At 49.0% G+C, this 12,467-nt stretch overlaps 2 pseudogenes; both read right to left on the bottom strand.

Moving 5' to 3' along the window:
- Nucleotides 1-9,066: 9,066 nt before the first annotated feature.
- LOC143931891 (5S ribosomal RNA) lies at nucleotides 9,067-9,186 on the bottom strand (annotated as a pseudogene).
- Nucleotides 9,187-9,248: 62 nt separating this feature from the next.
- On the bottom strand, nucleotides 9,249-9,367 carry LOC143931839 (5S ribosomal RNA; annotated as a pseudogene).
- Nucleotides 9,368-12,467: the final 3,100 nt, after the last annotated feature.

The raw sequence follows: 12,467 nt of genomic DNA, 5'->3' as shown, positions 1-12,467 counted from the left end.
TCACGGACCTTAGAGATCGAATTGGGGACACTCCGTACCCATATTGCTGACCTACTCCATTATAAAGCAAAAGCGGCACTCCAGTTTTGTCGTAAACTGATGTAGGAGTCAGGGGACAAATGCGGAAAAATCTTAGCCAGGTCGGTAAAGGAGTTGAAATCTGGCTCTTACATACCACAGTTGATAGATGAGAATGGCCAGAGGGCCTCTACCCCAACCCAAATAGCCGAAGTCTTTGAAAAATGTTACTCTGATCTCTACAACCTGCCCGATTCAGGGTCTGGACAGGACAATATAGACAGATATGTAACCGGTTCTGGTCTACCAACCCTCTCATTGGAATCACGGGAGTACTTGGAGGACCCGATCACACTGGAAGAAGTCAAGACAGCCGTGGGACCTCCGAAGGTGGGTAAGGCTCCGGGCCCTGACGGATATACCGCACAATACTTTAAGACCTTCCTCCCTATTCTCGGCCCGCGCTTGGTGAATTTATTTAATACTCTGAGCTCAAATGGGGATTTTCCTGAGGATACCCTTGGAGCCCACATCTCGTTGATACCTAAGGAGGGCAAAGACCCGGGCCTATGTGGGAGCTACAGAACCATTTTCCTCCTAAATTCGGTCCTAAAACTATTCTCTAAAATCCTCGCCACGTGATTGGCACATCACTTGCAGTCCCTTATACATATTGACCAGTTAGGTTTTATTTCCACCAGGGAAGATAGGGACAACACCATTAAGGTGCTTACCCTGATCCATAAAGCAAAGTCATCTGGGACCCCATGTCTTTTCATGAGTACTGATGCCGAGAAGGCTTTTGATCGGGTCAAATGGACATTAATGTTCTCGGTCCTTCGCCATATAGGTCTGAGTGAACGGATGCTGGCATGGATAAGTAAGATATACTCACGCCCTTCAGCTCAAGTCAAAGCGAATGGGGTTCTCTCATCTCCCCTTGACATCGGGAATGGGACCAGACAGGGTTGCCCCCTGTCGCCCCTATTATTCGCACTGTCATTGGAACCCTTTCTCTCCACAATTCGACAAAACTCAGACATAACGGGACTCCAAATGGGTACTATTGAGTGCAAGATATCTGCCTACGCGGATGACATGCTGTTCTCGCTGACGAATCCCAGAGTTTCCTTGCCAAATCTCCTTCGGGAATTCCAGATCTACGGGATACTTCTTGAAATCAAAGGCCATGGGGGTTGCAGTCCCCCCGCAAACGTTAATAGACTTGCAGTCCAATTTTCGATTTAAATGGACCCATACAGCCCTTAAGTACTTAGGTACTTACATTCCACCGGACATCGCGCGTACGTTTATGTTGAACTTCCCCCCACCCCTTGTCACTAAGATCCGCAGTTTGCTTCACGGGTGGCATTCTGACCTCCATTCCTGGTTCAGGAGATGCAATCTCATTAAAATGAACATACTCCCTAAATTTACTTATCTTTTCCAAGCTCTCCCGATCCAGATTCCAGTCTCGTTTTTTAAGCAAGCTCAATCCTTGCTCACTCAATTTAACTGGGCCCACAAAAATCCCAGACTTAAGCGGTCACAGCTGACATTGTCTAAACAACAGGGAGGGTTGGTTCTCCCTGACTTGCGACGCTACTACCTGGCCTCCCATCTGGGGCGTGTATTGGACTGGAATCGAAACAATCTTTCTAAGCTCACTCCCGAATTCCGCTAAGAAGCGCAATGTGGGGGGGGGGGGCGTGGCCTGGACAGCAATGGAGTAGGACGCTTGTGACCTGAGCTCTGCTCCTACCGCGATCTCCTGTAGTGATCCTGGGTGCCCACTGACTATTTTACCTACGATCTTACCGGTGTAATACCCGCTACTTTCTCGTGCATACATTGGGACGATGTCTCAGACGAAGAAGCAGTCTGCAGCGGCGGCATCTCTTAAAAAGTTCCGGCGGGACCATGAGGGCCAACATGGCGGACAGTCCACTCCGGCTGCAGAACCTGCTACCTCAGACACGGCGAAGGTGCTTGAGCCGATTTCTACAGTACCTGCCAGACCACACTGACAACTAAGCTTGAGGAGGTTAAGGTGGATGTCTCACTTATCCGACAGGACAAGGCTAAACTGCGTGACAGAGTGAAGGAAACTGAAACCTGGATCAGTCAGGCCGAAGATGTCCTGTTCCCTCTGCAGCATGCCCAGGAGGATGTGCAAAAGCAGCTCCAGCAGCTGGCCCAGAAACAGGACGACCTTGATAATAGGGCCCACAGATCTAACCTCCGCTTTATCGGCCTGCCGGAGGGCTCCGAGGGGGCTGACCCGGCGACATTTTTGGAATCTCTCCTGATTAATGCCTACGGTAGGGAGGCGTTTTCTACCTCATTTATTATTGAAAGGGCCCACAGAATGCCTGCCCGCCCGCCGCCGGAGGGGGCACCTCCTCGCACGTGCATTGCTAAGCTGCTAAATTACCGGGATAGGGATGCCATCCTTCGCCTTACTCGTGAAAAAGGCAACATCCCGTTTCAGAACGGACATATCTCAGTGTTTCCCGACTTCTCCGCAGAAGTTCAAAAACGTTGTTCCCGATTTGTGGAAGTCAAGAGGCGCCTCAGGGCACATCACCTCAAGTACGCCATGTTGTACCCGGCCAGACTCCGCGTAGTGGGGGAAGATAGGGCCTACTTTTTTGAAGATCCTGAGATGGCAGTTTCCTGGTTGGACCAGAGAGACGCGGCTCGAAATCGGCCACCTCGAGACTAAAATCGTTGGAAGATTTGTGAGTACTCTATTTGCTCCCCCCTTTCTATTTGCCCGTGTGCAAGCAGATCGCTGTTGGACTGCCTATGCGTGGTTCATTATCCTCAGTCCCTGAATTGATGCTTCTGTTCCCCCTCTCTAACATGGATGGCCGTTGCTCTTGTTGACTGAACATCTACTGCTGCCTATGGCCACGCTCTGCGGACATCCCCCTGGTTCGTTACACAATACCCCTTCCCCCTCCCTCTTAGTTTGGGGGACCCGCTTGGCGGGCTCTATTGGGCCCTTTCCCTGGGGGGGTGGGGGGGACGCGGGTCATCTGGACTTGCTGCATGGGACTGCAGAACTTTGACTTTCTCCTGATACATGCCCTTTACTGGACTGTTATGTCCCGCTGCTGAACTGGGCACCGCACCAATGGGAGTGGGGTGGGAAATGGACGCATGGTCCGGCTCCGGCCTACAAGCCGGGTTATGACGGGAGAAGACTTGGTCTTGTCACTGGGTCCAGTGGCTTATTGTTATTGACATTGCCTAGTGTTCAATGGTTTGTTTTGGGAAGAGAGCTCCAGCCAAGTTGGGGTGGCTGAGAGCAGGGAGGGTGGGGATGGGTTGTAGTTATTATGTTATAGTATGTTATGTTTTATGCTTAGTTTATGGCACAAGCTTTATTTGGTTATGGAACAGACAAATGTCTCTTTTTCATGTATACTCTGATGAATATGGGAATGGATACTGCTTTGAGGGGTGGTTTGGATACTATTTTCCTCCTTGTGATATTGGCTGAGACCACGCCATGGGTACCCTGAAGTTGCTGACGTGGAATGTCAGGGGGATTCGGGATAAAATTAAGAGGGCGGCAGTGTTTGGGTGTCTCAAAACTTATAGAGCGGATATCACAGTCCTGGTGGAGACGCATATAACTGGGAGATTGCAAATAGCTTTGCGTCGCCCGTGGATTGGATGGGCCCACCCATACGTCCTATTCTCGCGGGGTGTCTGTATTGATATCTAAAACGGCACAGTTTTCCTTGGTTTCTTTGCAGACAGACCTGCAGGGCAGATATATATTTATACACTGCTTATTGCACGGAGAACAGTACATTATTCTCGCCTATTATGTACCCCCGCCTTACGATCATAGACTAATTACAGAGGGATTATCTTTTATGGCTCAACACCCTAATGTCCCAGCAATTTGGCTGGGTGATTTTAATATGGTTTTGAATCCGGGGGTGGATAGAATGAGCTCTACTCGAGGGGATCATTTACCGGGAGATACTGGCCTAGGTCGCACGTTTCAGGAATTCTCTCTTACAGATCTGTGGCAATTTAAATATCAGGCTAAACGTGTTTACTCCTGTTTCTCTGCAACTCACTCCACCATGTCACGTATAGATTATATTGCTGTGTCCGCCCAGTTGTTACCCAGGCTAGTAGACACGGGCTATTATGCTAGATCATTGTCAGACCACGCTCCTTGCTGGGCAACTTTTTCCTTGACCCGACCTACTGGACCGAAACCATGGCGGCTTCACCCCTTCTGGTTAACCGCCTTGAGTGACAGCGAAGACTTAGGGGATGAATGGGGGTTTTTCTTTACTACTAATCAGGGGACGGCTCCGGTTGACTGTACCTGGGAGGCTTTTAAACTGCACGTACGCTCCCCTTTAACACACCGGATTAACCGTTTGAAGCGTACCTCCAAGACTTTGCTATCTAATGCCCTACGGGAGCTAGCCTCGGTGACCACTGACTTCACTACTGACCCCACACCTGCTAAGGCCCAGGTATTACGACACCACACAAGGCTAGTAGATCACCTCCACATTGAACAGGCTAAGCAAAAGTTGTTTTTTGTTAAGCAACGGGTGTTTGAACAAGGAGAGAGGGCGGGAAAGTTGCTGGCCTACTTGGCGCATCGGGACTCCAAGCCCCCAGTGGTGGTTTCGTTGACTGACAATGGGGGTGAGGAGGTGACTGATCCGCCAACAGTGGCCACCATGTTTCGTGCTTACTATGCTGCCCTTTATGAGTCGCAGGTACATAGGCCGAGGACTGAGACTGGGGCATACCTCCGAGATATCTCTCTTCCCCACCTGTCTGAGGCTCAGGTTGAGTCTCTTGAGGCCCCGATATCGGCAGATGAGATTAGGCTAGCGGTGGCATCCCTTGCAACGGCTAAGGCCCCTGGACTGGATGGTATTCCCCTGGATTTCTATGCCCACTACTCTGAGACACTAGTGCCAGAATTGTTGAGATTATATACACACATATTTGACTCCGGGTCCCTACCTGATACTCTACGGCAGGCAGTTATTATAGTGATACCCAAGCCAGGAAAGGATCCCCACTGCCCGGATTCCTATCGCCCCATCTCGCTGCTCCAAGCAGATATTAAAATTTTGGCTAAAGTACTTGCCACCGTCTGAGTGGAGTCATCCTATCACTTGTTCACCCGGATTATGCCCGGGAAAAACACGGCCATTAATATCCGCCGGTTATATATGAATATCCAGGCTGAGCATGACAAAGTAGGCTCGAGGGTGGTCGTGTCACTGGATGCCGCTAAGGCGTTTGATTCCATTGAGTGGAATTATCTTTGGGAATGCTTGGGTAAATTTGGGTTTGGCCCCAATTTTGCTAAATGGATTACTCTCCTATACTATCGCCCAATGGCTAGAGTAGCGGTTAACAGATGGGTGTCGGACCCCTTTCAGCTGGGCCGTGGCACACGTCAGGGTTGTCTCCTATGTTATATGCTTTGGCGGCATAACCGTTGGCTGCTGCACTTCGGGCACACCCGGCTGTAGTAGGCCTCCGACGCGGTTCTCTGGTGGAATCGGTAAGTATGTATGCGGATGATACTTTACTGTATTTAGAGGACTCGGGTCGGTCGTTGGAGGCTGCCCTGGGGGTCATAGAGGAGTTTGGTGGTCATTCCGGTCTGCGTATTAATTGGACCAAGTCGCAGGTTCTACCCATTGACTTGTTCTCCCCGGACCGGGATGCAGCTTCTCTCCCGCTCTCCAGGGTATCCTCCATTCAGTATTTGGGAGTGCAGGTTACGAGGGAACCTGGGGAGTATATTCACCTTAATCTTAAACCACTGCTTCTGTATGTGCGGGAGAAGACTAAGGCATGGTCCTGTCTCCCTATTGGGGTTATGGGACGGATTAATATTACTAAAATGATCCTCCTGCCGAAACTCCTTTATGTACTTTGGCATTCCCCTGTCATGGTCCCCGTGGCGTTCTTTAAAACATTAGACGGTGTCTTAAACACCTTTATCTGGGGCCCATCTAGACATAAGTTGGCATGGAACACACTTAAAAACCCGACCTCTATGGGGGGACTGGCTCTCCCTGATTTCCACACATACTACATAGCAGCCCAGATTTCCCATTTTTATCACCTCCATAGAGCGGATAGTCACAGATATCAGGCCTTGGTGGGCGGGAGGGCTGAATCCCTTGTTGATACTCCCCTTCAGATAATTTTTCGGGGTGGTGGGGTTAGGGATGCCCGGTCCCGGATCCTGCCACACCACCGGAGTATTTGGAAACTAGCCCTTAGATTACTGGGAGCTGACTATTACCACTCACATACAACGCTATGGCGCAACCCCCTGCTTCGTGAGATGTCTGGCTTACCAGATGTAGACTTGTGGGCTTCTAGAGGGATACTTTTTCTGTATCAGGTGGTGACTCCTATGGGCGTAAGGGATTTTCCCTCCCTACAAGTGGAATTTAAAATACCCCCTCATATGCACTTTCGCTACTTGCAATTGCGACACGCGCTTCGTGCGCAATTTGCTCAGGACTTCCCGAATGTACAGTCGCTGGCTTTGACAGATGTAATTATGGGAGACGAACCGGCTAAATTGATCTCGACTCTATACGGCCTACTCCGGGGCCGCTTGGTGGCGCAAACCACTGAACGGGCCAGGTTGAGATGGGAAGAGGACATAGGTCCCTTTGATGGGGAGGAATGGGAGGATGCCCTTGAGAACGTTCAACAGGCTTCGCTTAGCCTACCTGACCGACTAACGCAGTACTATGTGATACACAGGTCCTATCTCACCCCTATCCGGATAGCTAAGTATCATCCTGACTATAACCCGAAGTGTCCCCGTTGCTCTTGTATGACTGGTACTTTCTACCATCTTCTCTGGCAATGCCCATTGGTCCAGGAGTATTGGGGGCAGATTGTCAGGTTTCTACATGACCACATGGGTTCACCCCTTCAACTTGACCCTAAGAGTTGCCTACTTAGTATATTTCCTGATACCTCTGTTGATCAATACTTGGCTACATTTTTGCACTCTACGCTGTTTACCGCACGAAAGCTTGTGGCTAAATACTGGATGCGTCCAACCATGCCTACTATGCAGGAATGGGTAATGGGCATTAATAGTAAGCTACCCTTGATTAAACTGGTGTATAGAAATCGTGGGTGTCCAGCCAAATACCACAAAATATGGGATAGGTGGGTGGAAAATCTGCATACGTGTGTGGAGTGAGCTATATTGGAGTCTATACTATCATTGTCAGGAATTTTCCTTAATGTAAGATGTATTACTGTCCATCACCTATGAAGAGGCTAATGTTTGTACCTACTGTAATATCTTGTTATAACTGAGTTGTTCAATAAACTTGTGCTGTTAAAAAAAAAGAAGCGCCATGTGGTGCTATAAGTATTTACCCACAGAATTTATGTCACATCCCACTATAGGGGCATAGTTGAAAGTCAGTCACCTGATCGCTACCCAAAACACACTCACGTCTTTGACTTCCCCCCTATTCCCTATATGTGACCATCCAACCTTTGAACTGGGGACCCACTTAGAAATTCCAACCTAGACAATGCATCTAAATTCGTCATTGATGGAAAATGGCCTTCTTTCTCAACCCTAACAGATCCGACAGGGCTTTTACAACTGCCTTTTTGGAGAGCGGCGCAACGACATCATTTTGTCCATTCCATCCCCAATCCTCAAACGTTTGCCCGCCCTCAGACGGAGTTTGAGACTCTATGCAGGAGCGAAGGCCCTTTGGCCCACATTCTCTCTCAAACAGATTACCCACACTTAACCTGTCTGTCCAACTGGGAAAAGGACCTTAATTGCTCATTTTCCCCAGCACAGAGACAACGCATTATCACTTTGGCTCTCAAAATGTCGCTGTGCACGAAGATACAGGAGACGAATTTTAAACTTCTCACCAGGTGGTATTTGACACCATCAAAGCTGCAGAAATGTTTCCCCTCTTCCTCGAACATATGCTGGAGGTGTGGAGAAGAAGAGGGCACGTTGCTGCACATTTTTTGGTCCTGCCCCAGCTTGGTGGACTTCTGGACAGAGATCTGATGCATAACACAAAAATTCACAGACTTCTCCATCCAGGAAGAGGCTGCATTCTTTCTCTTGCACCATTCACAGATTCCCATTAAGAAGTACAAAAAAATCAATTTTACGGCATGTGATAAATGCGGCGAAATCCTGCATCCCTCTCTATTGGAAAAAATGTTCCCCCCTTTCATTACTCACTGGCTTAGGAAAATAGAGGACATTAAAAAAAATGGAGGACTTGATCCTCACATCACAAGGTAAACAAGAATTTTTTAAACAAACCTGGGACATCTGGAATACCTTTATATTCTCGCTGGAAGGATGTCGCCTGCTATCGCCTTAGTGCTCTGAGCTTTCCTTGACTGGCCCCTTGGACAGTGGCTGCCATCGTGTCTCGTCCCCTCTTCTCCTTTTCTGATCTTTCAACCGTTCTCTTTTCTGCCTTACTCCCCTATCTCTCACCCCCTCCACCCCCTCTCTCTTTTGGAAAGAGTGGAAAATTGGGAATGACGGCCCCACCCCCCTCCTCTGGATGGATTATGCCGGAGGGACCTGGGGTTTGTGTGACCCTGCATCTTGGTACAGTACTTTATCCGTGCCTCGAATCATTGTGATTGATGGAAGGCAGACTCACAGTTGCAAATATACCTGTATCAGGTATTGTTCAGCTGCTTTTTGCTCTGTATTTCTCTGTTGCATTATGTACTCGGGGGACCGTCTTCCCCTATTTGGAGAAAAAATTATATTTGAAAAAAAAAGAAGCCTACGACACCTTGTATTCCCAGGCGGTCTCCCATCCAGGCATTAACCAGGCCCGACCCTGCTTAGCCTCCAAGATCAGATGAGATGGAACAGATTCAGGGTGATGTGGCCGTAGCCAATATCTTCAGGCACTCTCAACTCTCTTGACAAACACCAAGATGGTCAGCTTGGAAACAAGCGGAAAAAAATAGGTCAACGGCAACAACATAAAAAGAAGCCTACGGCATCTGGAAATCCCAGGCGGTCTCCCATCCAGGTACTAAACTGGTCCCAACCCAGCTTAGCCTCTGAGATCAGATGAGATTGGGCTCTTTCAGGGTGGTGTGGCCGTAGGAGATTTCTTCAGGCACTGGGAAACAAAAAAAAAAATCAAGTCAACGCCAACAACATGAGAAGAAGTCTACAGCACCTAGTATTCCCAACTGGTCTCCCATCCAGGTATTAACAAGGCCCGACCCTGTTTAGTCTCTGAGATCAGACGAGATCTGGTGCTTTCAGGGTTATGTGGCCATAGGCGAGCTCTTCAGGCACTCTCAACCCTCTTGACAAACACCAAGATGGTCACCTTGGTAAACAAACAAAAAAAAAAAAACAAGTCAACGCCAACAACATAAAAAGAAGCCTTCAGCACCTAGTATTCCCAGGTGGTCTCCAATCCAGGTACTAGCAAGGCCCGACCCTGTTTAGCCTCTGAGATCAGAGGAGATCGGGCGCTTTCAGGCTTATGTGCCCATAGGCAATCTCTTTGGGCACTCTCAACCCTCTTGACAAATGCCAAGATAGTCACCTTGGGAAACAAGCGGAAAAAAAACAGGTCAATGTCAACAACATAAAAAGAAGACTACGGCACCTGGTATTCCAAAGCCATCTCCCATCCAGGGACTAACTAGGCCCAACCCTTTTTATCCTCAGAGATGAGAAGAGATAGGGCTCTTTCAGGGTGATGCTGCTGTAAGCTAACTCTTTGGGCACTCTCAACCCTCTTGACAAATGCCAAGATGGTCACCTTGGGAAACAAGCGAAAAAAAAAAAAAACGAATCAACGCCAACAACATAAAAAGAAGCCTACAATAACTGGTATTCCCAGGTGGTCTCCCATCCAGGTACTAACCAGGCCTGACTCTTCTTAGCCTCCAAGATCAGACGAGATTGGGTGCTTTCAGAGTGCTCGGACTCTTTCCCCATCACTAATGGGACGAGACAGGGGTGCCCTCTGTCTCCCCTAATTTTTATTCTGACACTGGAACCACTTATGTGTCACGTTCGGAATGACCCGAATATTACTGGTATATCCAAACCCTGGGCACACCACAAAATTGCGGCGTACGCTGACGATCTAATTTTTTTCGTCTCCAATCCACACATTTCGCTTCCCAATATACTCGCGGCTCTCCGGCGATACGGCAGCCTATCAAACTATAAAATCAATTGCACCGTCGGCTGTATTGAATATATCGGTCCCGGATGGTGAGGCCAAGAGGCTACGCTCCGCTTTCCCATTCTACTGAGCTGAAAAATCTATACGTTACCTGGGCGTTGACATCGCAGCGGATTTGGCGCAATTGTACCCGCTTAATTTTGTCCCTCTCCTGAATAGACTGAAATCTGATTTGGGAAACTGGCATGCTTTAACACTGACCTGGTTCGGGCGCTGTAATGCATTCAAAATGACGGCCCTCCCGCGGATCTTATACTTGTTCCAGACATTACCGATCCGGTTACCCCCAATTTTTTTCAGACAACTGCAGGTGCTGCTCCGGGACTTTATTTGGGTGCGCAAACCGCCCAGAGCCCTTTTGCAATTGCTTGCCAGACCAAAGGACAAGGGGGGTCTGGGTCTCCCAGATCTGAGACAATACAACAGAGCGACTCTGCTAGCGAGAGTCGTTGATTGGCATTGTAATGGCCCACACAAGCAGTGGGTGGAGATGGAGATTGAGGATGGATCCATTCCCCTATTGACCTCCCCGTGGCTCCTGTCCACCCTACCAAAAGACCTCAGAGATCACCCCGTAGTGGGAGCTACGTTGGCTGTTGTGCGGAGGTTGTTCCTCTGCACACACATTTCTCCCCTGCCATCACCAATGACTCCGGTTATAGGTAATCCAGACTTCCCACCGGGATTTACCAGCAAGAAACTGTGACAGTTGACAGTGGTGGGGAAACAGCGTCTGGGAGACGTGTGGCCCTCGGGAGGGCTCCCGACCACGCAAACTGTCGCCGAGCTTTCTGACCCTCCGCTTGACCTGTTTAATGCTTATCAACTTCGTCACTTTCTTCTGGCCATACAAAGGGCCCCCTACACTCCTAGAGACCTGACGCCCTATGAATCCATCTGTCACAAAATGGAACCTGTGCGACACACCCTCTCCCTCCTGTACAACCAATTAAGTAGTCAGGAGGAGGAGTCGACCCCACCATTTATCCACAAATGGGAGAGGGACTTTGGCATCACATTTACCCCACAACAGATAGGGAAGATCCTGACAATAGTACATAAAGCTTCCATCGCAAACCAATATCAAGAATCAGGATACAAGATAGTCTCACGCTGGTATAGAGTCCCATACCTTCTGAATAAAATGAATAGATCGATTCCGGATGTTTGTTGGAGGTGCAATTCAGATACGGGGACCATGGGACACATTTTCTGGGCATGCCCGGCCTTGAGGAACTTTTGGGTGGAGGTGACCGGGACGATAAAAACTCTCAGAAATGTAGATATCGCAGACAACCCAGCAGCGTGCCTTCTACACTTGACCGGACAGCCTGTTCGAAAATACAAAAAAACCCTCACGATGCAACTCCTGAACGCCACCCGGGCCGGCATTCCCACACTGTGGAGGCAGCCTCAGCCCCCATCCAAGGAGCTGTGGTATTCCAAAGTCAATCATATTCTCCGGATGGAAGATTTGACCGCCACCCTTCACAACACTGAAGAGGCATTTAGTGTTACATGGAGGCCCTGGAGGTATTTTACTGGTACTTGAGACTACATTCGGGAGGTGAGCAGCGCCCCTTTTTAGGCTTTTAGGCTCTTTCAGGGTGATTTGGCTGTAGGCACTCTCTTTGGGCACTCTGAAGCCTCTTGACAAGAGCCAAGATGGTCACCTTGGGAAACAAGCTAAAAAAAACAGGTCAAAGCCAACAACATAAAAAGAAGCCTACGGCATCCAGTATTCCCAGGCGATCTCCCAATCAAGACACTAACCAGACCAGATCCTTCTATGGCACCTGGTCTTCCCAGGCAGTCTCCCATCCAGGTACTAACTAGGCCTGACGCTGCTTAGCCTCTGAAATCAGACGAGATTGGGTGCTTTCAGGTTGATGTGGCCATAAGCGTTCTCTTCAAGACACGCCCAACCCTGTTGACAAACGCCAAGATGGTCGCCTTGAGAAACAAGCAAAAAAAACAGGTCAAAGCCAACAACATAAAAAGAAGCCGATGGGCTTACAGCGGACCTTAAAAGATGGGACCCACTAGCTCTGTCATGGTTCGGACGCTGTAATGTGTTGAAGATGAACGCGATGCCACGACTTCTGTATCTACTACAAGCCTTACCTATCAAAATACCCCAGACTTTCTTTCATGCGGTTCGCTCAATCTTTATCAAGT

The sequence above is a fragment of the Lithobates pipiens genome, unplaced genomic scaffold (genome assembly GCF_037356315.1).
Source record: "Lithobates pipiens isolate NorthernLeopardFrog02 unplaced genomic scaffold, aLitPip1_a1.2 Scaffold_25, whole genome shotgun sequence".
NCBI classification, from domain to species: domain Eukaryota; kingdom Metazoa; phylum Chordata; class Amphibia; order Anura; family Ranidae; genus Lithobates; species Lithobates pipiens.
Note: the sequence above shows the minus strand (reverse complement) of the source record. Positions and strands in the feature narration are given on the sequence as shown.